The sequence below is a fragment of the Nelumbo nucifera genome, chromosome 2 (genome assembly GCF_055504915.1).
Source record: "Nelumbo nucifera cultivar China Antique chromosome 2, China Antique-T2T, whole genome shotgun sequence".
NCBI lineage: Eukaryota > Viridiplantae > Streptophyta > Magnoliopsida > Proteales > Nelumbonaceae > Nelumbo > Nelumbo nucifera.
Genome location: NC_142650.1, coordinates 110,465,469 through 110,478,335, shown reverse-complemented (window position 1 = coordinate 110,478,335; position 12,867 = coordinate 110,465,469). Strand labels below are relative to the sequence as shown.

Below are 12,867 nucleotides of genomic sequence, written 5' to 3'. Positions count from 1 at the left end.
TTTATGTGGGGATGGAAATGCTATCCAGTGGACACCGTGGTTTCCGCTTCAAATTGCTTGAGTTTGGCATTTCTACCAATAGGGAAGGTTTAAGTTCAACCCCAACTTAGCCAAATGAAATCTATTTAAATAAAGTGAATCACCTTTTTTGTGGTTGGTAAATCTTCTTCGGATAAAATTAAAATTTTGAAAACCTTAAAGCATTATACTAGTATCTTTTTTAAATGTGAAGGGAGGTTTTGTAGATAATTAGATATAGATAATATAGGAAAGTTTAAGTATTTGTCAAAAAAAAAAACACAGGAGAGATTTGAATAATTTTTCCTTCATAAAAAGAAAGGGTTTATAGGATTAAATAATTGAATGACTTTCTCAAAAGTTTATAGTTTGTAGCATTTTTTGGGAGAGAGTGAGGGGTGGGGTGGGAATGCTATATATGTAGTCTGACCAAGCAGGTGTTAGAGTTTCTTTTATTTATAAACATTGTAGCCACTAACAACCAAACCATCCATTTGCCCAGAATTCTTCACAAGTTTTTAGCCTCTAGTAGTTTGGGCTAAAACTATAGAGGGTATGTTTGGTTTTTTAACATTTTTTTATCACCTTTTGCAATATAATTGAACTAATGTTTTTACTGTTTTTCATTGTTCTGGACACTAGGGTATGTTTGGTTTGATGGACAATAAGAGAGAGAGAGAGAGGCTATGTTTGGCTATCTTTTATTTTCTATCAAGCATAAGCATAAGGATACACCATCCTATGAATTTAAGGCACAAGTAAGATATTCCTTGTGTTATGGTGTACATGAATTTTGCTTTTAGGAGATTCCATCTCAATTAAAAGAAAAACTTGTGTACACACCTTGAGAACATGGTATCCAATTGCACATGTATATATCTTCCTACGAATTTAATACATGGGAGACATTCCTCGTATTTTGGCTATGGTACATGATTTTTGCTTTTAGGAGATCCCTTCTAAACATAAATGGGGGTTGAACTTTCAAGAATTAGGTGCCCATTTGGGAGTTATTTAATGCAATGGCCTCACGCGAAAAGCCTAAAAGCTATATTTGATAAAAAAATGAAAAGCTGAAAAGCCCAGATACAGTTTCATTCAGCTAAGGCCCCATTTGGTTTGCGGGAATAGGGGTATCAGAACGGTCCATTCCGATTCTAACTGTTTGGTTGGGCGGAATTGAAATCCCATTCCCATTCTTGCTGGAATGGATTCCCCTATTTGAGGGAATTGCCATTCCCTACCCCTCCCTTGGGAATGAATCTCATTCCTGTTAATTCCAATTTCCATTTTCATTCCTGTTTGAATCAAACAGACTGAGAATAGACCATTCCGATTCTAAAAAATTTCGATTTTAATTCCAATTTTAATTGTAAACCAAACAGACCCTAAGAAATTAAGTTTCCTAGGTGAAACTGATTTTAATAGTTTTTTCAAAGCAGTTCTTTAAACACAACTCAATAAAAAATGAAACCTAAAAAATGGTCCCTAAATTAAGGGTTCATAAGATTAATAATGGATATGACACTAAACAAAACTGAAGGGCGTGGACCCCATATAGTTGCAAAAACAGACTATCAAGATGATGGTAATCTAATTCCATGTTTGCCCCTTCTCTAAATCTGATATCTTGAGGTACACAGTCTGAATCCAACATGGTGACAGCCATGGGTGGTCAGACTAGAGTGTTAAGAGTACACGCAAGACTAAATAAAGCAGGTCTGAAAATGACCTAGAAAAAGTACTGCCTATTGTAATCTCCATCACAGAGGTTACTAGAGAACAAATTATTAAATCTTGGTTAAGGAATTGTTTGATAGATGCCATGTTGACTGGATTGACTTGCTTATTGGTTTGTCTTTGTGGATGAAATTTTCTTATAATATTTAGGGGCTAAGGATCAAAGTGTCTATACATACTGTATTCTGCCATATATATTGGTTTTTAATGATACATGAAATAGGAAATATATACATTTTAAATACAAGGTTTATAAATATAATATAGGTTTTGCACTCTATATATATTTTTGGTATATTATCTAAAATTTATCATGACTTTTTTATATTTTTTTTAAACTCACCATAACTTTTCAAAACCTCCATAGAGCCCCCTATCATTGAATTTTATTGCCTCAAATTCACAGTCGGTTAAGATTATGTTAGATCACTGTTAGTGACCATTAATAGAAGTTTTCTGGTGTAAGCATTTAAGTATTTTATATAACCAAATTACCCCTAAATTGGTCAGTCAAGCTTATTAAATATTTTTATGATAAAATTACCCCAACATGACCAATCAACCTTATTAAATACTTCAGGCCTAGGTCAGGCTTGAAGTATTAGGCCCAAGACTGTCTCTAAAATTTGTGGGCCTAGTGTGAGCTCAGGCCTAGGTCAAGGGTAATTTTGTTCACAAGTTGGGATAGGACCATGGTTTGAAATCCGGACCAGACTGGATGGTCGGACCAGTTGACCCAGGAAACAGTCAAGGAACTGTTTCCTTTTCACCCTAAAACCATTCCTGGGCCAAAAATTATTGATTTGGTCAGTGATTTGCTGACCCAGGTGGTTGAACCATCTATCAAGACAATGGCTTTGGCCATTTTTATATTTTAATTATTTTTTAATTTTTATTTTTTAAATCATAACGGGTCATCCATTTGAATTGGATGGTCAGGCCATTTGACCCAAGAACCAATCCCCAAAACGGTTTTGTGTCCAATCCACTTTTTAAAACCTTGGATAGGATTATTGTGAAATCAAACAGGTGTAGTTTTATTAAATAAAAATTCTTTTTTTTTTATCTTTGGGGTTTTATTGATTCCTCCACCTCATCAGAAAATTTTATATATTTATATAATTGGGAACATTGAAAATTAGAGAAATCTAGCACAATTCAATGAGGAATTATAGTTTAGGTGGGTGTTTTAGATAATACATTCAGAAACCAATAAAATTTTCCAAGGGGAACAAATCATAATTTTTCCTTTATAATGTAAATATTAAATCGTATATTAGCATTTAAAACAATTAAAATAACATAGTTCATAGTATTTAGAGAAGAAAATAAAACAAACCCCACACCCCACCAAACCCTATAACCAGCTCAACTAACTAAAATAAATTAAGAACACCCTCTCAAAGAGCCATTCAACCTAAAAGCTTAAGCTATTAAGCGAGGTCCATAAATGGGTTTTATTCTCTAACATGCCCCCTCACACAAAAGCCCATTGGGCTTGAAACGTGAACAGCACAGGCCCACCCATACCTTGTGCTAAAACTTAATTATTAATTATAATGGGTGTGATGAGAATCAAATACTAGACCACTTGAGAATCTGATACTACCTCAGAGAACCATTCAACCTAAAAGCCTAAGCTATTAAGAGAGGTCCTTGAATAGGTTTTATTCTCTAACACACCCTCACCAAATCAAAGCTTGCAAAACTCTCTACTTAAGATGACACTGCAAAGCTTGCCAACTCTCTTAGTTGACTCCACTTCTAAGAATGGCAAGCTATCCTATGATATATCTACTTTTTTTAAAAAGCCCTCAGGGTAATTTCATTCAATTAAACAGTTCAAGAGATACACATTTGCACTATTTTAAAATGTAAAAGTTGATAGTGTTTAAAAACCTAAAAGAAGATTTTTTTTTTCATTTTGCATACTTTTTAATTTTTAAATAAAATTAATAAGAAATATTTTCTATTTAGGTCAATAATAATATCACCTATCAATATGTCCTTTTTTTGGCAGGAAAAGATCATTCATCCAGGTACTGCAGTCCTGTCCATATATACCATATTTACATGCATTATATGCTTAGAGTATGGACCACTCTATATCTGGAGATTTACCCTACAGGCCATCATAGCTTCTAAATTGTAACACCACTCCCTCCCTGAGTCAACTCTGAAGGTCCGTTTGGTTCATAGTCAAAATTGGAATCAGATGTATTGAAACTGGAATCAGCTGGAATGGATCTTCATTCCCAAGGGAAGGGTGGGAATGGTTATTCTCTCAAATGGGGAATGCCATTCCACCAGAAATGAAAATGGGATTCTGATTTCACCTAACCAAATGGTTGGACCATTCTGATTAGGATTCCAGACCGATTACCACGAACCAAACAGACTCTGAATCCTGAATTGACTCGAATTCGATTCATTGGTCTCTTCTGATTCTGCACACGATGGTGCTCTGTTTTTGACAGGACACTTAGACTCACACTTGCCTTCCTTCTAAATTATGTATATGTTGAATTCCTAACGGGAAGCCTTTTTTAGACGTTTTAACATTTAAAAGAAAAAGTTTATCTTTCAGCGGGAAAAAAAGGTTTAAACAATTAATCATCGTGATCTTCTATGAACAGTGGATTTACCAGAAATATGGTTAACATCGAGATTGAGAAAATGAAATAGAATTCAAATATTTTAAGAGCAACTTCTTCCCTTCAGCTACATCACAATCCTTTTTTTTTTCTTTTTTGCTGTTCATAGAAGAGTACAATTCTAAAGAACATACAAATGATGGAACTACAGACACTGAACACTTGAAGAAATGCCTGAAAAGCAACCATATCCATCTAGAAACCCCTTTTCATTCCCTGATACTACTACTAACTTATTCTTTAGGATCACTGTAGGAATAGAAATATGGAGAATAATGTAGAAAACAAACTCAATTATCAGTTTTACTTCTCAGTGGCCAGGGCCAATTACAAGAATATAGTTTACACATGGAAGAATGACAATTAGATCAAAGAAAAGACATACAGGTCAGTCAAGATAACATTTCACAACAATGGCTTTCCAAAAGGAAGAAAAGATCCTAACTATTATGTGTCAAAGTCACTATAAATTTGGCTCCACATATTGCAATTTACTCAACAAAAAACTGGCACACCTCTACCAAATCAACAAGCACTAGGAAGCTAAACAATTGCATCATGCTACATAAGTACATCTCCAGCACACAAAATTTTCAGTCTTGAAATGGTTAGTCTATATCAGGTTTTCTGGTTCCAAATTTGATTCTAATAGTTCACCCACTAGCAGCCTCCGCAAGACAAAAGGAGGCGGTGGGGGATCAACAAGTAATGTACCTTCTAACACCTTCACCACTTCCCCCATTGAAGGCCTTAATCGTTCATCAACTTGTATGCACCAAAATGCAATCCTCAATGCACGCTCAACCTCCTCTGAATCTACTACATTTTTTATTCTAGCATCCACAACAGTCTCTGCCCGCCCTTCGACCCATTCCTTGTATGCCCATTCAGCAACACCCTTAACTCCTTGGCGACCACTCACCAATATAACCATCATATCTCCAAAGTTTGCTACATCTTCTGCAGCCCCTCCACTAGATGCCCCACCACCACAAACTCTCCTCAGTCCAAAATCAGTTACCTTAGCCTCCAATTCAGCATCCAAAAGCACATTCTCCCACTTCAAATTCCCATGACTTACAAACTCCCTACACCCAGTGTGCAAATAGGACATGGCCCTTGCCACACCAATACAAATTTCCATTCTCTTCTTCCAAGTCAGCCTCTTAGAGCTGAGACTAGCTTCCTCTATCCACTTATCCACTGAGCCATTCTTTGCAAACTCATAGACCAAAAACTTTTGGCCTGACTCACAACAATAACCCTCCAGCTTCACCAGGTTTTTATGGTGAATGCTACTTATAATTGACACAGTGCGCCTGAACTGCTTCTCTGATACAGCTGCCTTCAAGTCCTTGATTGCAACAGCTTGGTTGCTTGGAAGCACACCCTTGAACATCTTTGGCCCAAGGCGATGCTTAAAGTTCCCAGTTAGATCCTTAATTTCTCTATAGGATAAAATGATCAAGCCTCTGAAATTAGGATCCATGTGAGATAAAGTTGTGGTGTTCTTGATGGACTTCCTTCTCAGGATACAGAGGCCAATTCCAATCTGAATTATAACCAATGCTGCAAGTGTGCCCATGGTTGCCCCAATAAGACATGGAATGCAAAACTGGTGTGACCATTTGAGCAGTGATAATGGTGATGGAGATGCAGAGGATGTAGGGCGGTGTTTGGGCAAGAAAGCAACTGGATCTAAACACATTTTGACAAAGGATATTGACTTTATTGAGGGATGTGCATAACCAGTAATATGTGGAGTTAGCTTTGTAAGGCATTGTGCAGTACCATCATTTACTACAGTCACGGATGTGCATTGGGGGTCCTCCAAGCATGAGCTTTTACATTGTTCTAAACTAGTTCTGGTGACTGTGTCATTGTGTGGATAGATCCCATATAGGAATGTATGCTCAAGTGTGAGCATGGTAACACCAGGTTCACATTTCTGTTTATATAGTGTCAAACATTTCAAATTGGAATCAACCCCTGATCCAAATGGGTATTTGCAGTCGGTGGATCCTTCATCTGTGAAGACACAGATGCCACAGAGCCCACAGGTGGCAAAGACATTGCACTGATTCTTGATAGCTTGCCATACTAACTGCCATGACCCCAATGCTTCAACCCACGAATACATTCGAAGATTTCCATCTACATCTAGCCTGAGAAATCGGAAACTCACCAAGGAATCATCGTGATCATCTCCAAATACTGACCACACTGGTTTGGATTTTCTATCATGAAGTTGCAGGGCTCCAACGGATGTGAGGGTAGCTCGAACAGCTGAAAGAGTACTTCCTCCTGTCCAGTAATTGACATCGCTTTGCCATTTCAGTTTCAACTTACCTGATGCATCAAAAGAAAGACTGTAGTAGCTTGATACTGAGTTTCTGCTGGCAGCTCGGAGTGTTTGACCAACATTAAGATTCTGGCCTGGGATAAGTGTGTCTGATGGAGTGCTGAAGCTTTGCCAAACAACATCTTGATCTCCATTCTGGAGGATAAGATTGCCATTGTCAAGAAGAAATGCCAAAGTAACAGACAAGTGGCTAGTGTTACTGGTCCAAGCAATGGTTCCCTTTAAAGAATCAAATAGAACAAGATCTCCAGCTTGGGTAAGCTGGAGATATGAATGATACCCTACAAAAACATCAGCCCCTGCAACCCAAACTACAGTTTGTTTGTCAATTGGTATAGAGTTTGAATTGAAACGGATACCAACGCTGTAGAGGTTAGGCTGGTCAGAGCTATTGAAGAACCCAAATGCAAAATCTCCATTTGGGGACACCCAGTAGTCATTTCCTACAACAGAGAGCTTAGACCCTAAAGGAATTTGAGGAATTTGTGAGACTACAACAGAGGAGAACAAGAAGACAAGGAAACCAAAGAGAACAGTCATCTTAATATGAAACACAACCCACCCAAAGATGCTTGGAGACACAGAGAATGTAAACATATAACCTCTGCAGACAAATTAGGCAAGTCAAGGATCTTAGAGCTTATATTAATTCTAATGTAAAGACAATAAGATGATTTGGAGGTCAACGGCTTTTCAAGTAGACTAAAACATAAAGAATTCAAATAGCACACACGCACAGACAATTCAGACCATGACCAAGAAGAGAGCCGAGGTTATACGGTTATACCCTGTAAAGACGGTCAAAAGCCAATAACAAGTGGAAGAAGTGGCCGGTGGAGACCACGGCGGCCTTGAGTAGAAAGATTCCAAATCGTTTCTGGTCCCATCAGAAAACCTATACCTATTCTGACAAATCCACTACCAAGAATTGACGAATAACAGAAAATTAATGAAACCTTTGCACCTAAACAATTAAAAGTCATAATCAAATGAAGGAAAAATGAAAAACTTGTGATCACAAAATAAAGCAGATATGGAATTGAGACTTCTATCAAACCTATAACTATTCTGGCCAAGACTGATCGCTTTCAAATCTTCAAAGGCGAGACTATAGATAGAAATCTTTCAGACTTATTAGCTACAAAAATAGAGCTAAATCAGGTAAACAACAGAATAAGACAAAAGAATAAAAGAAAATAGTAGAAAAATTCAAACTTCATACAGAACTAACAACCAAATAGCTCTTCTTAACATAGATGCATTCCAAACTGAAACCGGAAAAGAAAAAACTAAAACAAATTAATCCTTGAAAGAAGAGCTGCTAAATTTAACATGCAGGTCAAGTATTCAACAATGTAATAACAAGAGGTATATTATACGGATTCAAAAGCAAAATCAACCTAACAGCACAATTCACAGAACACGAAATCTCGATAGTTTCGCCTTGCAGAGTTGAAAACAAAACCCCAAAACAGATTACTTCAAACTAGAAACAAAAATTGACAGGACGTTTTCTTGAAAAACGACAAATAAAACGTATGTAAAGTTTTACGGGACTCAGGTGTGAAGAAGAGAAAAGAAAAGTAGGGAGAAAAAGTCAAACGAAAATGTACTTCACAGTTTACACTTACAGGGACAGAGAATTTGAGGGCAACGGAGGAGGGAAACTGAAAAGCAAAGCTTCGTTTTGATGGCAATGGTGTCGGAAGTATGGAGGTAACATGGCAGGAAAAGTTGCAGACAAGTCCGGGAAGTGTAAAGATTTCTAATATCCACATCCATTTCCCACGACCAACGATAGGAATGAAAATGGAGCGGGTTCGGGGTGAGGTACCACTCAAATAATATTTTGATATTTAGTGGATTTAGAGGTGTAATGGTATACGGGCCTGGGGTTTCAACTCCATCAGCCGTAGGCCCATATATATATAAAATTTATTTTTAATTTTATTATACTATTTTATTTTATTATTATATATATAAACAATTGTATACATTAAAATTCATATAAAATAAAATTTTAAGATATTTTTTTTATTTATTTTGTTAATTTACTTTTAATTTTTTACTTTTTTTAAAAAATATACCTCTCATGGTTTGGTTCGACTTGGCCCAAGGTTCGGTCCATGGATTAACCCAACCCCAAGTGGGCTTGGGCCATGAACCGTGGGCCGACCCCTCAAAGTGTCCCAAGGGAGGGAAGCATGACCCCGCTTGGCCTGCGGACCAGCATAACACAGCCTGCCAAAAGCATGGGAGTTGTACCGTGCCGGCCCAACACAGTCAAATTTACACCTCTAAGTGGATTATGGTGAAGATATTTTAAAAATAAAATTTTGGAATCTTAGGATTTTAGGAATTTAGGGAAATTTAAGAGATATTTTAAAAATTAATAATAAACTAGGGATATTTGGGTTCAGGGATTATCTGCAAACCCCTCCCTCACCTGCTCTCAGTTCGAGGCAAAAACATTCATCATCCCCGCCCCATCTCTCTTTAAGATAAGGAACAACCTGCCTCAATGGGGTGGAGCTCCGGTTTTATAAGAAATTTTCCATCCCTAAGGCTGTGTTTGGAAATGATGTAAATAAGTGTGAATGCAAATATTTAGAGTGTAAAATGGTCCAAATAAATTGTAAAGTTGGGTTAGTTTTGCATTAACAAATTTATTTTCTTACCAAACAGATTTTTAGCTGTAATGGATGCAAATACAAATTTCAATAAAGCATATGTCTTTTTTTTTTATCAAAAGCCCACTTGAATGCAAATTTATTGTTTATTTATTGATGTACTTTCACATCTTATTATCAATATAAATATGCATTAATCTGTCATTTGTCATTACATAAATATAATGTTGCCAACCACAGGCAAAAGTGAATCACAGTGCAAATTACCCTGAAATGGGATTTACACTCTATTTACCTTGTTTCCAAACGCAGCCTAAATGAGAAATGAGAAATGAGAAATCGAAGTCGAAAGAAGGATTTTCATAGTGACACAAGTACCCTCAGCTTTCAAAAATAATATCTGTTAGCATTCCACATGCCATGTAATGCTCTATGTGCCTTGAAACATTTCAAAATCTCAAAATTACCCTTCATATATTTTATGAGACAGTTGTATGAGGGGCTTTTTCCAAATTTTATCAAAGTGGCCTTTCATCAAAATCTGACCATTCTTTGCTTAACAAATTCATCATAAAGACTACATAAAAGGAATTTAAAATGGATATTTTGATAATTTTATTGATTTTAAGTGTTGATTTTTGAACTTGATTATGGCAGTTGCCCCAAATCACCTTCTACTTTGATTTATAATTTTCATTTTCAACAACCCCCCCCCCCCCCCTAAACATTTTAATTCCAATACTTTGATTATAATATCTTAATTTTTCTTAAGAGTAATAATTTTTTTATTGGGTTGGCCTAGATATCTAAACCCTGGTCTTCCTGTGAGTTTTATACAATTAAAGTGGGAGAAAGTTGAATTGTAATCATGCTGTTATGCAATTGGAAACTGAAAGCTCAGGGTCATTGTCACGAGGTCAAATCAGCCCCCACAAAATTGCCCCCCATAACGTTTTACAGCACATTCTTGCCGTGTATTGGGATTATCTCCTGATGATGACATCGTTATTTCTGATATTATCATTGGGAGATGTTCCCAATATACGACGAAAATGTGCTGTGAGACATTGTAGGGAGAGGGGTGGGCAAGTGTGGTCCCTTTTTATTTTTCGAACCAATGTGCTTTGCCTACCCATTTTTGTTATTTTGAAATGTCCACTAATTAGAGGTCATTGTCACAAAATGAAAACTGGGGGGTTAAGTGTCATGGCCTCCAAAGTATAGGGTGGTAATCTGTAATTTAGCCAAAAATCAATATTAAAAATGAACCATGCATTTAGAATATCAGGAATTCATGTACTAAAACACCCTTTGCCTTGGCTAAAAATACTAGATGGCCATTGGAAGGGGGGCATGGATCTCGTAAAAGCAAAAATCATATACACAACCCTAGAGCATTGCATCTATATGCACATTGTGAACATCTCGTGTGGTTGTTTGTTAAATTCATAGGGTGATATTCCCCATGTATGTATGGATGTTGTACTCTCAAATTGTGTATATATGTTTGCTATCAATAAATCTCTCCTAGAAGAGCATTGGATCTCTCGTAAATTCCACACACACAGTGGCACATTAAGAATATCTCATATACATATGTGTCAAACTTAAGGAGAAATGTTCTATATGTAGGGCTGGATTCCATATCGAGAAATTTATGGAGAAATGTTCTGTGTGTTCAGAGTTTTTGCTAGCAGAGAATCCCATTAGATCCTGCCATGTGGGCTGCTGTTGGGTTTATTATAGAAAGGCATAAATATCATTTCGATTCCCTTCCACTAATACCGTACTTGACCAATGCCTGAAGTTGTTGGAACGTATTAAGTCAGTTTCTTGTAATTTTTATTATATTTTGTCCAAAAGGGGTAAATTTCATAAAACAATTATATATATAATACACAGTAAATAACATAATTTTGATTAACACTTTTGTTTCATCAATATAAACCATTCCTATTTACTTTAGACTATATTATCGAAAATGAAGATGCAAGTTGTTATCCACTAGTTCTTGGTAATTTTAATAATATTATCTTTACTACCAAAAAAAAGTTTCAATTTTCAAGTTGCTAGTATTATAGGTAATTATAAATGTATAATCAGGTCTACTCAGGTCAAACCCATTTATTATGTTTAATAAGTGGTCGATTCTGGGTATATCTTATAGGAGAATTTAGGTGGCGTTTGATAAATCTGAAAAATTAAAAAGATATTAATGACGTTTAAATTTGCAAAAGAGACTGATGCTTTTCGACTTTTTAAAGGCTCTGAGGAGAGAATGTTGTTTGTGTTGAATCAAATCTTCAGCATCTAAAATTTTTTAATTTTACTATTTTACCCCTAAAACATACTATTTGGTAATTTTGAGTTCAATTTGTACTATTTCAGAAAATATAATTTATTAAATTCAAAATAATATTGAAAAATATGAACAAATTATGATAAATCATAAGAAATTAAAAAATTATTAAAATAAGAATAAAATTGAAAATATATAAATTTATAAATTAAAAATAAATTATTACAAGTTAAAATAATAACGAAAATAGTAATAAAGTCCATGAAGCAATGAAAAAATATTTAATAATTATCAAATTATTAAGTTAAACATATTAAACTATTTAACAATAAAAAATCCAAATAATTAATAAAAATATAAAATATAAAAAAATAATTTATTAAAACAAAAATAAAATTGGAAATACGTATGAATTTATAAATTAAATAATAAATTATTAAGTATTAAAATGATAGTAAATTATTAAGAATAAAATTCGAACACCACTACTAAGAGTTGCAGCGGCTGTGGTGGAAAGGCAAGGGGAGAGAGAGAGTGAGGGAGAAAGGGAGAGGGAACCCGAACACCGTTGCTAAGAGTTGTAGCGACGGTGACAGGAAGACAAGAGAGAGAGAGAGAGAGAGAGAGAGAGAGAGGGTGAGGGTAAGGGAAAACGAATGCTGCTACAACTCTTTGCAACGGCGGTGGTGAGAAGATGAGGGGAGAGAGAGAGAGAGGGAGAGGGAAATGCCATTGTTGAGAGTTGCAGCGGCGGTGGTGGGAAGACAAGGGGAGAGAGAGAGAGAGGGAAATGCCGCTACTGAGAGTTACAATAGCGGTGATGAAAAGACAAGGAGAGAGAGAGAGAGGGGGAGGGAGAGGGAGAGGTTGTGGGAAATCGAATGCCACTTGCAGCGGTAGTGGCAAGAATATAGGGGGAGAGAGAGAGAGAGGGAGAGGGTGAGGAAAATCGAGGATGGGCATTTTTGTCTATTAACACGGTTTGTAAAACGTCTGAGCGTGCATTGAGTCATTGGCCTGCCTCTTACAAATTCAAATCTAAAAATGCATTTTGGATCTGAATTTTTAGACTCAACCAAACATAGGTGGCATCTGAAAAGCAACATATTCAAACTTCAAAAGTCTAAAAAGTATTATCAAATGCCACCTGTCCATTTGATTTGC

At 36.0% G+C, this 12,867-nt stretch overlaps 1 pseudogene across 1 annotated transcript; it reads right to left on the bottom strand.

The window, feature by feature from the left end:
• Window positions 1-4,815: 4,815 nt before the first annotated feature.
• LOC104612999 (G-type lectin S-receptor-like serine/threonine-protein kinase SD3-1 pseudogene) lies at window positions 4,816-8,549 on the bottom strand (annotated as a pseudogene). The gene has a single exon (XR_016082779.1). The product of XR_016082779.1 is annotated as a G-type lectin S-receptor-like serine/threonine-protein kinase SD3-1 pseudogene (transcript).
• Between the last annotated feature and the right edge of the window lie 4,318 nt (window positions 8,550-12,867).